Below are 20098 nucleotides of genomic sequence, written 5' to 3'. Positions count from 1 at the left end.
TAATAATATTATTTATTCAAGTTAAGAATAAGTTCATTTTTTGAACATATTAATAAATGTTCATTTCCAACTGATTTTAGGTTAATTTTAAGCAAGAAATATAGTCATTTTTAAGTTATACTTTAGTTAAAACTAATGTTAAATGTTTAACCCAACTGCTTGGTCAAAACAGCCCAATTGCAGGGTTTGTCCATATTTCACCCAGCATTTTGCACACATAAGAAATGTATGTTTAGATATTTTCAAAGGTAGGTTCACCAAAGAAAATTTAATTCTTTCAAAATACACTCCAGATGGACATATCTCTGGTTTGGAATCACAGAAATGAAAAAATAGCAATCAATACTGAATACAACTAAAAATTGTCAACAGAGACATTTTTGTAAGGTATTGGCTGTTTGTAAATAAAAATTAAAAAAAAAGATTTATTATGGCGATGGCCATTTTAAGAAAACTAAATGATATCTAAAATAACACAACAGCAACACATTTCTTGTTTAGTGAAAAACACTTTTTTTTTTATAAATATGACGGCAATGAAAGAGATTTGAACACTAAGATGTGTTTTGGCGAACACGCCAAAGTATGTTCTCCCCCAGCTCTTGTCAGAAAACGCTGTCAGAGTTGTCATAGCTGATTATGTAGGCCATGAAGGCATTCACAACATTGAGTCGACATGACATGTCAGCACTGAACAAATAGCCTATATGTTTATTTAAGATTTAACTGCATTAGGTCAGATACTGGCTGGCACTAGTCATTTTGGAAATGTCAGGTACATAGCAGCTATGGGCCTAATGACTAATGTTTCTCGGACTGGCCTACAAACAAACAGCTACACTGGTCTGTGCCTCAGCACAAAAATAATTTGAGTGGAATGAGGAAACAGGCCATCTCTTATAAAGCCATAATAGTTTCGCCACACCTGCTGGCAGCTGCACAGTCGTGTGACTTTTTGCAGTAGCAATAGCCAGAGGCAGGAACGTGGCTCTACAGGTAAACTCTGATAATCATCTGGGCATAATGGTTGAAAGCCGACCGGATGATGACTCAGTATGTGAGAAATACTCTATATGTCTGATCTCAGAGACAAAGACATATATATTGTCCATGAATGAATCTTATCTTTGTCTGTATCTGGAAGAGAACAGAAAAAAGTGTGCTAAATTTATCATAACAAAAGGGTCTACCGAAACTACAAGTGAATACCCACCCCAGCCAGTTTTCACAAAGCATACAATCCGGTATTTCCTGTCCTGAGGCTCAAGCTTTAACAGAAAAGGTCAGATTTTAGGTCGCCTACAGCATATACAAGCTTTATCTTTTAATATCCATAAAGAAATGGGTTAGCAGCTCAAACGGTCCGGAAGCTATAGCTACAGTAGATGTGCCCTATAAAAATTGGAAACAAGAGATTCATTCAATGTCCAGTGCGTTTACAAACCGTTGACATGAGACTGGACTGTGAGAAGGAGTGTGCATGACTGTTTCTGGGCGGCCCGTTGATCCAGATTGACATTTGTGCGATTTAGCTTGGCTCGGGTTGTGAGTGTGTGTGTTTGTTTGAAGCTCTAGAAGTCCTGCTGAATAAATAAGTACGAGAGCGGCCGTCAAGCCTGATGAGGAGTTATTTCTGAAATACTGCATGTCGCAGAGCACCCTGCTCTGTTTGTGCTGCAGGGCATTCTGGGGGATCGCAGTCTGAAAAGCTCTGGCCGTGACCACAGTTAGATAGAGCAAGCACTGTCCAGTCATACACATCAAAAACGGTCTCTCACTAACTTACCGATAAGCTGAAAATTATTCTCCTGCTGTGGTTGTTGAGTTAGCATATTTATTTAAATAAAAAATAAATAAATAATGCACTAAAATTATAACCAGTAGGTTTATCTGCAAGTAAATCTATCTATCTATCTATCTATCTATCTATCTATCTATCTATCTATCTATCTATCTATCTATCTACATGTATGTATCTAGGGATGTAATGATATTATAATGGTCACATGACGATATGAAACGATATAGGTCTTCAGACTTATGTGTAGATAAAATATTCTAACATAAAAGTTGTTTCGTTACAGTATCTGTTGAATAAACTAAAACTGAAAGCTTAACCCTTTCATTTTTTCATTTTAAAGAAAAATCATGAAATGTTTTATTTGTCTCTCACTGATAGGATATGTTTTTTCAGAGTCTGACTATTTACTGCTCAGTACAATTAATTAGAATAAGAAACAAATACATAGAATAAGTTAATATGTACTAATACAATTATAGTACATACTCATGTACTATAATTGTTGTAACATACTTTACATTGTCAGTCCATGTCCCTGGTGTGCATAGTTTTCCTGATGGCACCAGGGTAGCAATTGCGCTGAAGGCTAGTGCCTTTCATCGCTGCTTGCAGCTATATTTAAGTTTGTTTTCGCTGCACGCTTTTAAAGCAAAGTGTTTTCCGTGCCTCAGAACGGCTCAGTTCACAGTGAATGCAGTAAACTCGTTTATTGCATGTGCTGTGAGTTTAGCGCATTTGAGAACGCAACACCCAACAGTTATGCTTTATTTTCACAGCAGATGATTACAGCATTTCACTAGATTTGTAGTGAGATGCGTTTTCGTAAACCTGTTTTCACTGAAGCTGGAGTATTCCTTCAAAATAAAAGCTCTACTGCCGTTTCCATCAAAATAAAAGCTTAAACAGTATGAATTGCTGACAGCTAGCAGTTTAAATGGGTAACTTTACTGCAGTCCAAATTCAAAATATCTATTTCAAGTGTAGAAATTAGGAAAGTAGTATTGTAATTTCCCTACTGTAGTGTAAATCAAAAATAATATACCTATGAAATATTCATTTTCATTTCTTTTGCAATGCAATTGTTTTACAATATATGGCTACTACTGTTATAAGAATAACAATAATATAAAATTGTTATTGTTATTATTATATTCTAATTTGTTTGACTTCTAAAACACCAGTGTGAATGTAATTTAGACTGAGACAGTGTATCACAACTAAAAAGAGGGTTGAGTCCTATATAAAGTTTAGGCACAAGTCAGTTCACTGACTTTTTTCTGACAAGTTTTCTTAGTTAAGAACATGGGTTGGAGCTCTTAATTTTGAACTCTCAAAGTGCATTAGATAGAAGAATTTAACTTTAAAATGTAAAAAGTCTTAATTTGTCTTTTTTATAGTACTGTGGACTTCATATCACGCTGTGATCGTATCGTTAGATTTTGATATTGTTACATTCCTATGTGTAACTGATCAAAAGTGATAGTCAAGATGTTTACCGTGTTGGAAAGAAATTTACAAAAATGCTGATCCTGAAAAACATTGATAATAGTTAGTAAATGTTTCTTCAGCACCAAATCAACATATTAAAATTATTTCTGAAGGATCATGTGACACCGAAGACTAGAGTAATGATGCTAAAAAACCGTGACAGAAATAAATTACATTATAAAAAATATTAAAATAGAAAACGACTATTTTAAATTGTAATAATATTTCACATTGTTACTGTTTTTTCAGATAAAATACAGCATAAGAAACTTCTTAAATCATAAAATCTAAACCTTTAAACGGTAGTGTACATGTACAGTACACATACAACCGACCAATACACTACATTAAAGGGATAATTCACCCAAAAATTTAAATGTTGTCATTATTTACTCACCCTCATGTCTTTACAAACCTGTCAGACCTTTTTTCATCTTCAAAACACAAATTAAGATGTTTTTGATGAAATTCGAAAGCTTTTTGACCCTGCATAGACAGCAATGCAACTGACACATTCAAGGCCCAGAAAGGTGGTAAGGATATTGTTAAAATAGTCCTTTTTGTACACAAAGAAAACTAAAACAACGAATTCATTTAACAATTTCCTCTCTTTCGTGTGAGTCTTTGACGTGGACTCACAAGAGTATCACAACATGTGTGTGGTGCTGCTGATGCAGGAGCCGCCGTTTAGTATTCCAATAGCTTCATAAAATTAAGGTTGAACCACTGATGTCACATTGACTATTTTAACAATGTCCTTACTACCTTTCTGGGCCTTGAATGTGTCAGTTACATTGCTATCTATGCAGAGTCAGAAAGCTTTTGGATTTCATAAAAAAAATATCTTAAATTGTGTTTCTAAAGATGAACGAAGGTCCCACAGATTTGGAACGACAAGAGTGTGAGTAATTAATGACAGAGTTTTCATTTTTGGATGAACTATCCCTTTAATTTGGCAGACTGATAATAGCTTTCTGGAAAATACATTGTTGTCAGGCAGTCTGACTGGACGGTCACTGAACGTGCTGTGGGCAGCTGATGAGTGTGCCATCTGAGGCTGACGCTACATGTACCTTACCCATCAATGAGTGCAAAATCGTACCCGCCATCACACAGCCACACATTAGAGCACGCCAGTTTGACTTTGCGATCATGCAGGGTTGCTGGCATGTCACCGCTCAACAAAAGCAGCACGAGCGTCTGTGTGTGTAGAGCGGTCTAACTCTGCCCTTTCCAGCTGCAGAAACGAGACAAGGACAGGGGCATCTGAGAGAGAGCAAGAGCCAAAAGGCTAGGCAATGAAGGACAAGAGAGGAGAGAAGGAGAGCGAGAGAGGGGGGAGCAGTGTCATCTCTCTGCCCGCTGGCCTTCCCAGCTGTTGTTCTTTCTTTCTGCTTTCCCCTTCACATTTCATCTGCCTTTGCCCCACCACAGACCCCTCGCTCTCTCAGTCTCGGTGTCTCTCTCTTTCTCCCCCACGTTCCCCTCCTATTTTTCTCCGTGACTCAGTGAAACAGGTCAAGTGTTACTGAATTTCCCCTCCAGCTCAACCTGCCTAATACAAGACGTGACTCTATTTAAAGAGATAGTTCACCCAAATATGAAAATTGTGTCATCATTTACTCACCCTCATGTCTTTCCAAACCTCTATGACTCTTTCTTTCCATTGATTTTCACAGCTTGGAACGTCAACATTTTTACATATAGTCCAAAAGAGAAAAAAATTGTTGAATTTATAAAAATGACCCCGTTCAAAAGTTGACATACACTTGAATCTTAATACTGTGTTGTTACCTGAATGGTCCACAGCTGTGTTTTTTTGTTTAGAGATTGTTCACGAGTCTCTTGTTTGTTCTGAACACTTAAACTGCCCGCTTCTTCAGAAAAAATCCTTCAGGTCCCACCAATTCTTTAGTTTTTCAGCAGTTTTGTGTATTTGAACCCTTTCCAACAATGACTGTATGATTTTGAGATCCATCTTTTCACACTGAAGACAACTGAGGGACTCATATGCAACTATTACAGAAGGTTCAAATCCTCCAGAAGGAAAAACAATGCATTCAGAGTCAGGGTGAAAACTTTTGGAATGGGCTCAAATACACAAAAATGCTGAAAAACCAAAGAATTTGTGGGACCTGAAGGATTTTTCTGAAGAACAGCGGGCAGTTTAACAGTTCGGGACAAACAAGGGACTCATGAACAACTATCACTAAAAAAAATAAATAAAATACAGCTGTGGATCATTCAGGTAACAACGCAGTATTAAGAATCAACTGTATGTAAATATTTCAACAGGGTCATTTTTATAAATTCAACTATTTTTTTATGTTGAAAAATGTCTTTTATGTGAAATATCTTATTCAGGTCAATATTAAATAAAATAACATGCACTATTTTTGGGTAAACTATCCCTTTTTTGGAGCTTGGCAGGTAGTGGTTTCTATTAATTTTTATTGCAGGACAAAAAATAAAGTCTTGAATATGTTCAGAATGACATTAGGGTGAATAATTGATGAAAAGGAATTATTTTGGGGGGTGAACTATAACTTTAACGGTGTTTTTGGAGCTTAGTAGGCCATGGACTTCATCCATTTTCATTGCAGGTTGGAAAAAGTAATTTGCAAAAGCTTGGAATGACATGAGGGTGAATAAATGATAACACAATTTTCAATTTTTGTCCCTTTCAGAGCTTAGTTTCCATTCATTTTCATTGCAGGTTTTAAAAAAAACTAAAGTTGTGAGAGTTTGGATCGTCATAAGGGTGAATAAATGATGAAAGAGCTTAAATGTTTGGGTGAACTATCCCTTTAAAACATTCACAAAGCACATAAAATTCGCAATCACACAGATTGTGCAGGATAGCTCATCATTATGGGTCCATCACATTCGTAAGGCACTCAACATTAAGCCAGACAATCAGCCATCGGTGCTTCATTTGATGTGTGGACCACATACACACAACAAGAGCTGTGGAATTGACTCTGCAGGGAAGCAGACCGGCTGAAGTGTCGTCCAGTACAATCATATCCATGAATATGGCTCATGATGCAGTCGATTGGGTGTGTGAGCGTTGAAGGATGACAAGATGTTTTTGAGTATTGTGCTGTGAAATAGATACGGAGAGCGTTGTGCAGCATGTCATTGCGGACCCATTATTTGATGGTGCGGAAAAGATTGTGTGGTGGAAACAAGCTGTAAATAACTGCTGTTGAAGTGGAGACTGTTTAAAGTAAACAACCTGCATTTTAAACACCATCGTTTGCATTCTCTGAAGGTGCCATGCATGTTTAAACCTGATGGACCTGTTTAATTCAAATGCTTTAAATAACAAAAGATGACTTTTAATGAGCGTGACCTTTTGAGGATAATGTAACCAGTTACCACAGCACACAGTAATTTAATGTGAATGCAAATGATTTGATGAACGAAAGTCACTGATTCAGTCTTGTAAGTACAGAATTGCTCTAGAAGGTAATTAATCTTCTTATTGAATATTGACACCCGGATTCTCAGTCGATTGCATATTATTAACCCAGTTATGTTCCTAAGACAAAATATAATAATGAAATTCTGCTCTGATCGAAATAGCCATTCATTTTATGCAGCACAGTCTAATGCAGTTGAAAATGGATCCAGAACAGAAGCAGAGATATGAACATTATACAGGGTGATGGGAAAATTTAATCAATGAAGTGTCTTAGTGTTGTTCAAAGCATTTTGTGTGAAATCAAGTATTATGTCATTTGAATGACATAAATAAAATATTGAATATAATATGTGAAATTAATATAATATTTGTATATATTTTTATACATTTTCAAACTTTTTTTCAAACAGTGACAGTACCAACTGATCTTTCTTTTAAAAAGGCTTTTTTGCCATCACAGGAATAACATTTTTAGGTTTTTAAAAAATAATTACATAATATTTCACAGTGAAATTTGATTAAATACAGTTGAAGTCAAAAGTTTACATACACCTTGTAGAATCTGCAACCAAAATAAGAAGGATCATACAAAATGCATGCTATTTTTTTTTTTCATTTAGTACTGACCTGAAAAATATATTTCACATAAAAGACGTCCACATATATTCCACAAGAGAAAATAATAGTTGAATTTATGAAAATGGCCCCGTTTACATACACTTGATTCTTAATACTGTGTCGTTACCTGAATGATCCACAGCTGTGTTTTTTATAGTGTTATAGTTGTTTATGAGTCCCTTGTTTGTTCTAAACCGTTAAAGTGCCCCGCAGTTCTTCAGAAAAAGCCTTCAGGTCCCACAAATTCTTTAGTTTTTTAGCATTTTTGGGTATTTGAACCCTTTCCAGCAACGACTGTATGATTTTGAGATCCATCTTTTCACACTGAAGACAAATGAGGGACTCGTATGCAACTATTACAGAAGGTTCAAATGCTCAGTGATGCTCCAGAAGGAAAAACAATGCATTCAGAGCCAGGGTGAAAACTTTTGGGAAAGGCTCAAATACACAAAAATGCTAACAAACCAAAGAATTTGTGGAACCTGAATGATTTTTCTGAAGAACAGTGGGCAGTTTAACTGTTCAGGACAAACGGGAGTTGTGAACAAAAAACAAAGTTGTGGATCATTCAGGTAACAACACAGTATTAGGAATCAAGTGTATGTAAACTTTTGAACAGGGTAATTTTTATAAATTTAACTTGTAAACGTCTTTTATGTGAAATAACTTATTCAGGTCAGTATTAAATAAAAAATAACATGCACTTTGTATGATCCCTCTTATTTTGGTAAAATAATTCACATTTTGCAGATTCTGCAAGGTGTATGTAAACTTTTGACTTCAACTGTATATCAGGTACAGTACATGACAAATTTTCTCAAGGAAAAAAAATCTCTCAACTAATGCTGCAAAATTTAAAAAACAGTACAAATATAATGAATATATTATGTGGTGCATATATTTAGCAAAATGCTCCTCTCTAGAATTCATTTATCTAGCTGACTAATGAGTTTATGGTCAAAATGCAAAATGGTATTTATTGTTTGAATATTGTAAGAAAATGGATAGAATTTGAATTCTGAGACTTTGTTTCATATCAAAAGTAAGAAAGCACAAAGCTTATTGTAATTTATTGGATTGGATGTGCGCTACAATATTCTGTTCAGCAACTGAAAACAACGTATAGTGTAATTGATTCTTGGAATTTAAAAATAGATTAAAATCTATATAGAGAAATCTATATATATTTTTTTTTTACCCAGCCCTACTATGAACTGTCACTGTATGTAAGAGTGTGAATCTTTGGTGTTCCACATGAAAAATAACAGCATGTGGATTTGGAACGAGATGACGGTGTGTAAATAATGAATGTTGATTTCTGGATGAACTATTCCTTTTATCATACAGAGTAAGAGTTCAATGACAAAAATAGACATGTACTGCGCTAAAATGACTAAGCTTGTCTTTGATATTGTGATGCACAGCCCTCCTCGTGTCTGGATGCCAGACTGGGCAGTGAAGTGTTTAGTGCAATGGATGGTTTTGATGCGATATTGAGCAGTGGAGTGTATGTCTGGACTAGTTGTTTAGCGTGGAGGATAACAGTGGATGCTGTGGAATGGTTGGACTGCGTGTTTGAGCCAGTCAAGCAGAAGTGAGCAGCACTGAAGCTGCAGAAATGACCAAGACGAGGGAAGAGAGAAGAGAAAGCGCGCTCTGCTGGGTTGTCAGATGGATTATTTCAAAGCATCCCACACTCATTCATCCACATCGCTTCATCACTATACACAACCCTTCCAAAACGAAAGAAAAACAGAGACGGGTGAGAGATGATGGGAGGAGCTGTAGACAGACAGTGGTATAAGATATAAGAACAGCAAAGAAAGAGTGTCGTTCCAAACCCGTAAGATCTCCGTTCATCTTTGGAACACAAATTAAGATATTTTTGATTAAATCTGAGAGCTTTCTGACCCTGCATAGACATGTTGAAGGCCCAGAAAGGTAGTAAGGACATTGTTAAAATCGTCCATGTGACATCAGTAAAGTTACTTTTTGTGTGCAAAGTAAACACAAATAACGACTTCATTCAACAATTTCTTCTCTTCCACATATCCAGAATAATTAGTTGGACTGATTTGGTTCAAAGACTTCTTCGAAGACTATTAAATAGCACACTAGACCTGTGGGCCACTTTAATAACACTTTTATAGTGCCTTTGCAGCCTTTTTTGAAGCTTAAAAGCTTCTGTCCTTATTAACTGTAATTGCACTGAAAAGAGCGACCAGCATAGACTCTTTTTCTTTTTGTGTTCTATAAACGAAGGTTTGGAACAACACGAGGGTGTATAAATGATTAATCATTCCTTTAATCTTTCTTGTAGATATACAATATAATGTTGTTTCAGTGTGTGGAATAGTGCATGAGAGGGGTGCTTTGTGTATCAATATACAAGACTGGCAATGTGTGCTTGCCTTTTGGACGAGGGAAAAGTGTGTGCGTCCGTTCAGAATGCTCTGAACACAAACAGTCGTCCTCCTTTCATCTCACACTCTGTTTTTGCAGGTGGGCCGTCTCTCAGGGGAGAGGACAGAATGAGTGAGAGACTAGAAGACAATTTCCAAGTCTTCTACACACCAAAAAGCAAGAAAATACTACACACATACACAATTTTTGGGGAGATGTTCTACAATCATATTGCTGTAGCTGCAGAGGTGCACTTGTGTACCACCTCTGGGATAGCTTTCACATCACTCATACCAGTCACTGTTTCCTCTGACAACCCAATGTCAGCAGGAGAGCAGGACTACTGCTGCCTTCTGGTTCTGTGAGAATGATTGTGTTTATGAGACGAATGCCACCATAATGCTGTAATTGCTAGTGGGTTTTTTTTGGAAGCTCTGAGTTTAGGGTGTGTCAATTTAAGAATAGTGGCGGAAGCAAATTGGTATTGGTTGTGTTGTCTGTACTTATGACTATATTTATTTTGCAGTTTTGTACTGTTCATGAAGATTAGAGTCACAGAAAATTGAAGGAAAGCGGGTTATGGTGTCATGCGCAATATTTATCATGTGATTGTTTATTCAGAAAAGGCAGTATATAAAGCTGAGAGAAAAATGATGAGCACGTTTTATACTGAAAACAGATTTGTTTTGCATGTGAAAGTAAATTATTTCTACCATTATTCAAAAGTTTGGGGTCTGTAAAAATTGTCTCTTATGGTTACCAAGGATGTATGGAACCCAGTTTCCAACACTGAATAAAAATAAAAAAAGGTAATTTTATTTCACAATTCTGACTTTTTTCTCAGAATTGTGTCATACAAACTCAAAATCCTGACTTTTTTTCTCAGAATTTTGAGTTTATATCGCTATATGTCAGAATTTTGAGTTTATAACACGCAATTGCATATCCGTCTTTTTCTCACTATTCTGAGAAATTAAGTTGGAATTGTAAGATAATGTCAGAATTTGACTTTATAACTCGCAATTGCAAGTTTATGTCACAACAACAAAAAAAAATCTAAATTGCGACATATAAACTCGTAATTTTGAGGAAAAAAAAGACAGAAATGCGACATACAAACTCGCATTTGCGAGAAATAAATTGCAAAGTCAATGTTTTTATCTTGCATTTCGGACTTTATTTCTCGCAATTGCGAGTTTATATCCTGCTAATCTGACTTTAGAACTTGCAATTTCAAGTTTATATTATGCAATTCTGAAAAAAAAAAGTCTGAATTCAGAGTTTATATCTCACAATTCTGACTTTAAATCTCGCATTTGCAAGTTTATGTCAATCCTGAGCAAAAAAGTCTTAAAATTGTTGAGTTTAAATCTCAATTGTGACTTTTTTTTTCTCAAAATTGCAATTCTGTATCTCACAATTTTGACTTTTTTCTCAGAATTGTGAGTTTATATCTCACAATTCTGACTTTATAACACAATTGTGAGTTAAAAAAAAGTCAGAATTATGAGATGTAAACTTGCTATTCTGAAAACTTATCAGTCTTTTTCTCCCCTCAGAATTTGACTTTATAACTCACAGTTGCAAGTTCATGTCATGTAATTCTGAAAAAAAGTTAGAATTAAGAGTTTACATTGCAATTCTGATGTTGTATCTCGCATTATATCTCGTTCTCAATTCTGAGAAAAAAGTCAGAATTGTGAGATGTAAAAAACTCATTATCTTTTTTTATTTTTGATTCATGGTGAAATGGTGATGGTGAAAACAGGGTTCCATAAGGATGTGTTATTAAAATACAGTTCAAAACAGTATTATATCATTACAATTATTTTCAATTTTAATATTTTTAAAATGTAATTTATTCTTGTAATATTTCGGCATCATTACTCCAGTCTTCAGTGTCACATGATCCCTCAGGAATCATTCTAATGTGCTGATTTGAAAAAAGAATGTCTTAATAACTCAGCTGTGGGAACCATGATACATTTCAGTTAATTTAATTTATGTCAAATCAAATGAATCCAAGTGTAAAAATATACATACACATCAAATGAAGCACTTTTCCCAAAATGGTAGCTGGGAGGTACAGTTTGTCAGATGTGGCAAGGGTAAGCTGTGCATTTATGTGTGTATAAAATGCTTAAAGCATCAATTACACACCTAATGTGCATCCTTTCTGCTTCATTTTGTTTCACTAGCGCTTCAAAACATTCCTGTCTTTGTCAGTAAGTGAAAAAGAAAGAGACATGAAATTGGCCACTGCATCAGATCTTGAATGCACATCTCATAATTACGACTTCTGAGCTCATAAGTGGGAACTTGAAGAAGGCATACCTGACAGAAAGAGAAAAAAAAAAACAGAGCAAGACAAAGACGGAAAGCTAACAGCCGAGAGCAGATAATGGTTACAGAGTCAACACACAGGACTGGTGTTACTATGGCTACCTGTCAGATTGAGTCTATATCATCATCCCTGCTGATTGATTATGTGTTCTGTCCCCTCTTAACACGCGGCGTCATCAACCGATCTTTTCACTTAAATGTCAGTGTGTGTAAAAGGTCACTAGATCTTCTACCCACGGTAACAACCCCATCGCGGAAGAGTGGCAAACCGAGCGTGAATTACTCTCTAGTACCAACTGATCAATCATCCATAATCAAAGCAATTGATAAGGTCAGACAGGCCATCAGAAGAACCCCCGTCGGGCCTAATCTATCTATTCATCTGTTATCTGTGTGTAATGTCGTAGCCTCCGGGTGCCCACGGGAGACGAGGAATACCAGACGATCCTCACAGCCTGACAGCTCAGGGCAGCGTGGGTCAATCCAATCTCCCACTGAGCGCGGGTGCGTGCGCACACATGTCCAATTCACGGAAACACTACAGATGACGGAAGTGTCACGGCTTCAGGGCCATATCACACCAGCGCATTCTCGCTTTTCATTCGGGCCTTCATTCAGCTCGCTTTTTCATCTTTCCTAAAATGTCTCTCTGCATGACAGGGTATAAAAATAAAGCCTTCGGACCAGATTCGTTGCTCGCTATTAACCGCACATTCGTATTAGAGTTGTGTGTGTGTGTGTGTGTGTGTGCAGTTGATTTAGAGGGGGGATTTTTTGGTGCATGATAGCATGAACTCCTTTTAGCCTAAATCTATCTTGGACCACCACGACAGCACATATACCCTTAGTCACTGCCTCAAAATGACACAGCATTTCCTTATCCTGACATCATTTCCCACTTTAACATGTGTTTCATTGCACTGTGACTTTTTAAACCTCAAGGGGGTGCGATATGACACTGTTTTATTTCACAAAAGGCACATAGAGTGGTTGTCTAATGTCTGTATATTGTTCTGACAGAAAGTATGAGATGAGCTTTAGAGTAATCCAGAATTGGTTTTGGCCTAGTCCATAATATATAAATTTCATTTATAGCTTCCATTTAGCAAATATGCCTGGCGTAACTAATAGTATTTAAAGTAGTTGTAATAAAGAAGAATACAAATTTGATATTAATCGCGCTTCCAGTCAAAAGTTTGGATTAAAAGTTTTTGGACAGTAAGATTTTTGTATTGTTTTTTGAAGCCTGCATTTATTTGATTCAAAATACAGCAAAAGCAGTAATATTGTGAAATATTCTTTACTATTTTAAATAACTGCTTTCTATCGGAATATATTTTAAAACGCTATTTATTCCTGTGATCAAAGCTCAGCATTATTACTCTAGTCTTTAGTGTCACATGATCCTTCAGAAATCATTCTAATATGCTGATTTGCTGTTCAAGAAACATTTTATTATTATTATTATCACCATCAGTATTTAAAACAGTTGAGTAGATTTTTTTTTAGAATTCTTTGAAGAATAGAAAGATCCAAAGATGAGCATTTCTGACCGATTTATTCAACAAAGAAGCCTGAAAAAAATGTACTAATTTGTTTCTTTCAACATAATAATAATAATAAATGTTTTTTGAGCAGCAAATCTGAATATTAGAATAGCAGGAATAAATTACATTTTAAAATATGTTCAAATAGAAAACAGTTCCTTTAAATAGTAAAAATATTTCAAAGTTGAACTGCTTTTGGTGTACTGACTGGAGTAATGAATGATGCTTAAAATTCAGCTTTGAAATCACAGGAATAAGTTACATTTTAAAATATATTTAAATAGAAAACAGTTCTTTTAAATAGTAAAAAATATTTCATAATTTTAATGTTTTTGTTGTACTGACTGGAGTAATGATGCTAAAAATTCAGCTTAGAAATCACAGGAATAAATGACCTTTTAAAATATATTCAAACAGAAAACAGTTATTTTAAATCGTAAAAGACATTTCTAAATTTTACTGTTTTTGCCGTACTGACTGGAGTAATGATGCTAAAAATTCAGTTTTGAAATCACAGGAATAAGTTACATTTTAAAATACATTCAAATAGAAAACTGTTTTTTTAAATAGTAAAAAATGTTTCAAAATTTGACTAAATAAATGCAGGTTTGGTGAACAGAAGAGACTTCTTTAAAAAAAAAAAAAAAAAACATTAAAAATCTTGCTGTCCAAAAACTTTTGACTGGTAGTGTATAAACTTTCTGTTTATTTAAGAATCCTAAAAAATTTATCTGGATTTCCACAAAGAACGAAGCTGAAAGTTAAAATTCAGCTTTGCGATCACAGGAATAAATTACATCGTAAAACACATTTGAATTATATTGTTTAAAATTGTAATATTTTTTTCACACTATTATTATGCTTTCACACATTCAAGAGCTTTGCAAAAAGAATTTGTCAGTGGTAAATGGTAACCTCTAATATACTACAGTGACATATACAGTATCACTGGTTTGTGTTTTACTAATACTATACAAGTTTTGGTTAGTGAAAATTCACTATTAGTAGTAATCCATACTAAATTAACTTTCAAATTCACCAAGATGAAGCGAGCAGTATTCTGCTGGTCATGTGATCTCGGTATGGCAACCTCCCTTGCGTGACCTGCTCCATATAAAATAAATCAGCTTTAATTAAGGAACTGATATGACTGGAGCCTCTTCTCACATAATTTTAAACCTTTTTTTTAAAGGGAACCCCAGGTATTAAGACTTGTATGGCTTGATATAATGTAAATGATGTCTCTTACTGAAATGCATAGTAGAAAGATTTACGTTATTTAAAAAATCCACATCATTTTATACATATTTTGGACTATTGGGGGCACCATTATTTCAATTATGTCAAATTGTTGCACTACATGTTGCTATTTTTACCGCAACACAACCTGGAAAATAAAATACTGATACAATGACCACAGCTACTGAAAGAGCTTTCAGGTGCTGATGGATATAAGTGTAGGCTTAAACCAAATGCGCTACTATTGATTTTTCCTTACAAGGAGTCTAAACATCCCCGGACACCGATTAAAATCTGCACTGAGAAACTCCTTCAGTGGTTGCAGCGTCATGCCAAGCGTCTGCATGGTTACATCCTGCCAGGATGGCATCTAGCGTTTCTTGTCTCTGCCATTTGTAAGCTCTTTCAGTAGCTGTGGTCTCCTAAAAGCTCAAAGGCATCAAGGCTAAAGTAGAGAGAACAAAGATGCGTGTCTTTAGGAAGTTTTATTCGTCCACAGGCATCTTCCTATTCTTAAGCAGTGAAGACTTACATAGTTTCTCTTGTTGCTCTACGACTAAAAAGCACAACCAAAAGCCGCACAATGTGGCATCGTATCAGTGTTTTATTTTCCGAGTTGCGTTGTGGTAAAAATAGCAACAGGTAGCGGCAGTAGCTGAAATAATGGCACCCCACATTGTACAAAATATGTATAAAACTATGTGGATTTTTAAATAACATAAATCTTTCATTGGTTTTCTGCTACATATTTTAGTAAGAGACATTTTATGTTATATTAAGCCTAAATACAGCTGACAATCTCTCTTACATGCAGGTTTGGACTGACGAGAGAGTAAATGACCCTATCCCTTTAAGGCTGAGTCATTTTCATTAAGGAAAAAAAAATGACCGAGTGCACCTTGAAGTTCACATCTGTGTTAGGCCATGATTGTGTCTCAGGACAAGTGGAACACACCATTAAACAGTAACATAAGGCTATTATCATGATACATTCAGCTAGTGTTGTGGGAAGAGAGAGAGAGAGACAAACTAAGAGAGGAAAGAGGCAGCTGGTCCTCACTCCAGGTTGCAACTCAGAGCAATTAGAGCAGGCAGATGGCTAAATGGCCGAGAAAAAAACCCTCCAACTCCAAACGACAGTGACAAGTGTGCCAGGAGCACCGAGATTCTGACCCCGTCAACTGAAAGAGAAAGAGAGGGAAAAGGACGGAATCTAGGGCACAGCTACTTCTGGAGGAAAACGTCTGTTGTTACATTAACAGGCACGTTTCTATCAGGGTCACCTGCTAATGCACACAAACAGCACTGAGAGGAATTCTACCTGCTGAATAGCTTTATTATGACACCAACACTTTCGGTTTCACTCCCCCCTCCTTTGCAAAGTGTACTCTTGGTTAAATTTTAACCTGTTGAGATATGAGATCTGTTGCCTTTGTGTAAACAAAGAAGTTTTTTGAGAGCAGAGTTCCTGTAGGGCTGATCTATGCTGAGACTGTCAACTTCATAACCTGAAGGAAAGAAACTGTAATACGAACTCAACAACATTCCTGTGCTTTTTATAGTGCGTGTGGTTTATTTCTGACTCTGAACATTTATTTTTATGTTGTTGTCATCCAGTTTTCAATGTTGAGTAGTACCTCACATAAGCTGTGTGAGCTGAAGCTGAACAGTAAATAAACACGGGAAAATTATGAAAGCCTTTTCCACTTCAAAATAAAAACTAAATTACGAGATATAAACTCATAAATGTAAGAAATAAATCTCTCATAACACACAACATTATTTCTAGAATGGCAACTCTGGGAAGATTTTCACATGGTAATCCTACAGCAATCCTGGTAAATTGACGTAAAATGACCAGTATGACTTTACCGGTAAATACAGAAATATGCCGTTCACAAAGGCAATGGCATTCTGGCTTTTTTACGGCAAGAGTCCATTCACACAACAGCACCAAAATGCCGGTAAATTCCGTGATATCAGCAGAAATGCTTTAGTTTCACTATCTGTCCAATTTGACAACAAAGTATGAGTGACCGGCTTAAGGGGACGATCAAACAGAAGCTTTTTTGCTCTTATAAACCCCTCTTATAAACATCTGCAAGACGAGGCGCTATGGTCAAAGATATCCATCAAGTGCATATTTACATAGAAAAACTCATTTTAAAAAGCAGAGGAGCTTTGTAAAAGGCTCAGAGTAATAACGTCATCTCCATAAGAGTGCTGTGATTGGCCACTTTGGACCAAAGCAGACTTTATTCATTAGTGCATTCTACGTGCTCATACCAGTAATCTTTATTCCACGTTCACGCACAGCATCATTCCAGCAATTTACTGGTAATTTACAACTACCCGTACTGGTAAATTGCTGGAACGAATTTACTGGTATTTTTAAGAAGGTCCTATGATCTCTTAATGGTAATTTACCAGTAAAAACTGTATGTGTGAAAGGGGCTAATGTATTTGGTCTTGGCGGAATAGATCTGCTGCGCTGTTGACAACTTGCTACTGCCAATACACTGCAGTGAGTATTTAAGACATACTGCTGCTGCACAAATAGCATATATGAATATAGCTGTAAGCAGCAATTACCGGGGTTCAAGTGCGTAAAAAGATATTACATATTATTTAGTAAGCCTGAAACCACCTAAATCAAATATTTAAAAAAATTTACCATAGCAATTTGATGTTTTTTTTTTTTTTTTTTTTTTTTTTTACATTTATAACAGTTCTAGCACCAGCTGTGGTCCAATTTCCTAAAACGTTGCATGCTTGTTTACAATCACCTGTCGCATGTGTTTACCAGGTTTCATGAAGTTTTTTCTTTAGGCTTTATTGTAGCTTCCCAAAGGGTACATTTCAACATTTTTAATAATTATTATTGATTATTTATGATTACATTTTCTTAAACATTTAACAAAGGGTTTGATTGACAGCAATGGTTCTAGAGGCAAAGTTGTTTAGAATGAGGAGGTCCATTGAATGATATGAATATTGTGTGCATGTGTGAAAAACCACGCAATATACAATCATTTATGCCCTTGAAAAATCGCAGTGGCAATTTCTTTCAAATTTCTCACAGACCTTTAGGGCCGTGAGTCAAAGAGGCCCACCAAGATTTGTTCTGATCGACCTCGATTAAGCTTGTCTAATAGGGGCTCAAAGTTCATTGGCCTATGGCCGCCATGTTTTTTGAGATCCGCAAATGTCCTCATAGCCACTTGGTGGCATTTTAGACCAAGACCGTGTGTACAGATTTTCATGTCGATAGGACAAACAGGTCCATAGGCCACTTTTATGTTTTTTTTTCCCCTGTTATAGCACCACCAAGTCGCCAAGCTCCACAACTTTTTTCACATTACCTCAGATTCAGCTCTTACATACGCATTGTGAGTTTGGCGAAGATGTCTCATTTAAAAGTTAAAGCTGTTTTATTAAAAGAGGTCCTGCCCCTTTAAAATGTTTTGGTGCCCCTTTGCAACAAAGGGTTGAAAGTTTAACTTTTCTCTAGATAATCTTCCTGCACTGGTTTGGTTCCAATCAGGCTAAAAACCTAGGACTAGTTCACAAAAGTAGTTTTTTACATTTTCTCAAATATTTAACAAACGGTTTGATTGATAGCGTTGCTTCTGGAAGCAAAGTTGTTTGGAATGGAGAGGTCTAACATATGATACGAATATCGTGCGTATGTGTGAGAAAACGCGCAATATACAATCGTTTATGCACTCGAAAAATTTGATCCTGGGCCGTCAGTCAAACAGGCCTACAGAGTTTCGTTACAATCGACCTCTAATAATAATAGGCGGCCATGTTTTTTGAGATGCGTAAATGTCCTCATAGTCACTTGTGTCATCATAGCACTTTGGACCAAGACCGTGTGTACCGATTTTCATGTCGATAGGACAAACAAGTACGTAGTTATGGCCATTTTTCGTTTTTTCCCTGTTATAGCGCCAAAAAGTGGCCCAGCTCCACAATTTTTTTCACGTGACTTCAGATAAGGCTCTTACATACGCATTGTTTTGCGAAGATATCTCATTCCCTTTGTGACGAACGATCGAAAGTTCAATGTTTTTTTAAGAATTATTGATATTCACTCTCCAGAGAATCTTTCCGCACTGGTTTGCTTCACAAAAGTAGGTTTTTTACACTTTCTCAAATATTTAACAAACAGTTTGATTGACAGCAGTGATTCTAGAGGCAAAGATGTTCGGAATGAGGAGGGCTATCGTATGATATGAATATTGTGCGTATGTGAGGAAAAAAAACGCCCAATATACAATTGTTTATGCAATGCAATATCGCCCCCAGGGGCAAATTTCTCACAGACCTTTAGAACCTTTAGAGTCAAACAGGCGTGCAAGTTCTTTTTACTGATCAATCTCCGTTAAGCTTGTCTAACAGGTGCTTAAAGTTCATCAGCCTACGGCAGCCTTTTTTTTTTTTTTTTTTTAGATAAGCAAATGTCCTCATACGCATTGTGAGTTTGCCGAAGATCTCTCATTCTGTTCAAAAGCTATAGCTGTTTTAGTAAAAGCGGTTTTAGTAAAAGTTTTTTTTTTTTTTTTCATAATTATTGATATTCACTCTCTAGAGAATCTTCCTGCACTGGATTGGTTCCAATCAGGCGAAAAACCTAGGATGAGTTCGCAAAAGTTTATCAAAAAATGCTAAACACCTGAAATTTTGCCGGACAAATCAGTGTGTTTTGTCCGACGTGAAGCATGAGTTCTGACAACATAAGACTCTTGAGTCTACGACAAATTGTTTGGGAGTTACAAGCAATTTCATACTTTTGATCACTGTAGCGCTCACATCAGGCTGATTGGGGTGAGCCTTGGTGATGTTGTAGATGGTGTGAGTACTACTTTCCCTTAGTTTCATTGGCTGCGTATGCAACATGAACCAATCAGCTTGTGCCAAGTAGTTTAACGCTATGACTATTTTATGTTAAGGAGCCATCAGCCTGTGCCATCTAGAGTTTCATGACAGAACTTGGCTTTTCTTAGCCTGGCTAACGCCAGACCACGTTATGACTTCGTCGTGGTCTGGGAACCACATGTTCATTTTCTCGTATTTGAGGCGTGGTTTACGAATGCCCAGAGCCGTTTATTGGGCGCTACGATTGTCTATCAAATGCGCCTGTATGTAGCTCATAGCCAATCGTTTCAATCATACCGGATGACGTATACAGAGCGATGGTTTAACGCCAAAAGTTGCTCTTTTTTCAAA

The 20098-nt window shown here is 36.2% G+C and overlaps 1 protein-coding gene across 1 annotated transcript in view; it reads right to left on the bottom strand.

Moving 5' to 3' along the window:
- LOC141342768 (nectin-2) overlaps nucleotides 1-20098 on the bottom strand; it is a 112859-nt gene that overhangs the window by 30842 nt on the left and 61919 nt on the right. The gene's annotated exons all lie outside the window — the stretch shown is intronic.

The sequence above is a fragment of the Garra rufa genome, chromosome 9 (genome assembly GCF_049309525.1).
Source record: "Garra rufa chromosome 9, GarRuf1.0, whole genome shotgun sequence".
In the NCBI taxonomy this organism is placed as follows: Eukaryota; Metazoa; Chordata; class Actinopteri; order Cypriniformes; family Cyprinidae; genus Garra; species Garra rufa.
Note: the sequence above shows the minus strand (reverse complement) of the source record. Positions and strands in the feature narration are given on the sequence as shown.